The sequence below is a fragment of the Euphorbia lathyris genome, chromosome 3, assembly GCF_963576675.1.
Source record: "Euphorbia lathyris chromosome 3, ddEupLath1.1, whole genome shotgun sequence".
In the NCBI taxonomy this organism is placed as follows: Eukaryota; Viridiplantae; Streptophyta; class Magnoliopsida; order Malpighiales; family Euphorbiaceae; genus Euphorbia; species Euphorbia lathyris.
In genome coordinates, this window is record NC_088912.1 from 19,672,507 (window position 1) to 19,675,505 (window position 2,999).

Consider the following 2,999-nt stretch of genomic DNA (forward strand, 5'->3'; position numbering starts at 1 on the left):
GCTACTGCCCCTTAGATTTATATTTTACCAAATGAATTTTTTATTGCTTTCAGTCACTCACTGTGGTGTGTTTCAGGCATTGCTTATCTGCCTATTCCACAATTGAGCATGTTGAAAACGTCATGTAATGGTTCTCTTAATTAGTGATATGTAGTTTCATCACTCAGATTTCTTAAAAAAAATCGCTAATTAATGAGAAGGTACTCATTTATATTGTAGCAGAAATCTATTAATATATTAAAAGCAGGATCTTATAGGTGTTGATGTGTTATTTTAGACATTTGGCTGAGATGGCTATTTTCTAGAGCATCTCCTTATTTTTTTTTTTTTTTGGTAGAAAGAGCATCTCCTTATTAATTTGCATAGATTTTTAATTTAATAAATTTAAAATTGTATTTATTAAATTTTTTTTAGAAAAACTAACGCTCCTTACTACCACCATCTTCCCTTACTACCACCATCTTCCCTTATTTTTCTCCTTGCTTCACTCTGTTTGAATCCATGTCTTACACCTGCAACTCTAGACATTTCTCATGGCTAATCAAATCTTGCTTCCCTAATTCAAATTCTAAACCTATTCTTATATTTTGATTTTTTTTTCTCTTATATTCTGTCAAGAGGTTGCAGATCTGAAGAACACCGTGGTCAATGGTCAGGTTTCTTTCTTCAGTTTTTTTTCCTTTTGTTTTCTATATTTAGCATTGGTTTTGATTTTTTATTTCTGAAATCAGGTCCGACAGATATATAGCCAAGTTCATCTCGAAGCTTGCTACCCAAAAGGAGCTTTCTATAATCAATTAAGGTAATGTGATGGTTCAGATTTACTTATTTTCTTTTTAAGTGGTCTTTCAAAATTGATGTTCTAAAATATGGAAAGAGTGGGCGCCTAAACTCGGCTGGGGTTGTAAATGAATCTCATCTCATACTCTTAGTTATGTAAATTGTTTTGATGTTCTAAAATAGGGTAAGGGTGGCCCTTTTGTTGAAGTCATTTGCAGTAAGTGGTTTGAAGAAGCATATATGGTAGAAACCCCAGAACAACTTCATACTCTTATATGTAAATATTCTAATTTTGATGTCTCTCAGATTTCACTAACTATAGCTTCTTAATTAATTTATCAGAGGTACTTACTTTCAAGAAGAGACAGAGGTGAAATTCAAGATGTGTTTTGAAGAAGCATACAAGAGGTCCACAGAAACTGTGGTTCGGTGGATACAGAATGAGGCGAATACAAGCAAAACCCAAGTTTTCTTCCGTATAATCGCCCATGTTCTTTTCATGTATGTTTCTACACTATTTTCCTTGAATTATATATCAATCACATCTTGTCTTTTGTATATCATATGGTTTTTCGTCGATAATGTCTTTTTTTGAAAGATGAGTTATATATAGTTACATTTTTTTTATCTAGAGTACCTGTAATGGTTCTACACAAAAGGTTTGTTGTTTTGTGTTTTCATAAAGGTTTTAGGTTTCAATCTTTGGGTTCATTTTATTTGTTTAAAACCTGCAAATTTTGGAGTATTGATTTTATATAGAATTTTATTGATGTGTTGGAATGCTGATATATGCCGAATTATCCTTGCTGTTAAATGTGTTTTTGAGGTTAATTATGTCCTTATAGTTTCATATTCTTCATTCATAATGATAATGGTTCTTAGTGTAAAAAACTTGGTTAGTTTGCAATTTGGGTTGGATTCAAGTGGATTGTTGGACATGATTTAAGTTGTTGGTAATTGATAGATGAAGTCAAGGTTAACCGAAGTACCAACAGAAGCTGTGAAGCGGATGCTGCTAAAATTGAGCCCACGGTGTATTGTTTCAACTAACCCTAATTGAAATTCCAAGTTCATTGGTGTTCAAGTGGTTTTGGTACGTTTCCAGATAGCTAAACATCAAGGAGTTAAAGTTTTTGCCGCAACATGTTTGGATGCACTTTCTATGAGGTCCAGTGATTTGATATACGATCATCAAGAAAAGTTAGCTGTTTGTAAGGAACTTAGAGTTGTTGTGTGCATTCAACTACAATTTGGAGTGAAAGAATAAACTTTATTGTCCTTATGCTAAGTGATTTACTTTGATGTTTGGTTTCATGGGTGGAACAATTACTGAGTTAAACCAGATTACTTTATTGTCCTTATGCTAAGTGATTTACTTTGATTCTTCGATAAAATTAATATGATTGAATTCAAGTTTACACACAATATTGTCACTGTTAGAATGCTGAGGAAGTGCAATATTTTTTTTTGATAAATCCCATCATATATCTGGAAAGAAATGAATGACTGTAAGTATACAATATAGTGGTGGTCATATTCTTTTCATTTTCCATGGTTAGATTTTTTCTTTACAATAAAAAAAACTTATATTTTGTTTTTAATATATATGATGCTTTAACACCTAATAATCATTTTTTATTTTTTCCTGTTCTCCCTGAATCAAAGAGCAAATTAAGAGGAAAAACACCTCTCTCCAAAACTAGGAAAAATAACATGTACATATTTATAGATGGTATATGAAGGTACATAAGCAAAGTGCTTGCCTTTAGATAAAAATATGTGCTTGCCAGTTTGAGATTAATTGAATGTGTTCCTTTCAAATTTCAAATTCCTAAGCATTTCCTATTTAAATTTAAAATTCACATCATTTTAAGATTAATTAGTAAATTTCATTCCATATCATTTAAAGATTAGTTGGTATTGTTTATCTTATATTTTGAAATTGAGATACCTATATAAGATTTAAGAGTTTCTATTTTATTAAAACATTAAATAATTGAATGTCATCAAATTGAGTTTTTCAAAATAAAATTATGAGTGATAGAAATGATTTAAAAAAATATAATCTTATGAAATTTGAAAATTTAAGATACAATATTAAATAAACCAATTAATTATGATATATCTGTTTAAAATTTAAAAATGAAAAATAATTCAATACATGCAGATATTTTTTAAAACCGTGAGACTTAATGTGTTGGATTTAGGTGCTGTTTGAT

General features: G+C 30.0%; 1 long non-coding RNA gene across 1 annotated transcript; it reads left to right on the top strand.

The window, feature by feature from the left end:
* Positions 1 to 444: 444 nt before the first annotated feature.
* Positions 445 to 2,153, top strand: LOC136224610 (uncharacterized). The gene is made up of 4 exons (XR_010686511.1): positions 445 to 651; positions 732 to 802; positions 1,123 to 1,281; positions 1,745 to 2,153. It is a non-coding gene; the product is annotated as an uncharacterized lncRNA (long non-coding RNA).
* Positions 2,154 to 2,999: the final 846 nt, after the last annotated feature.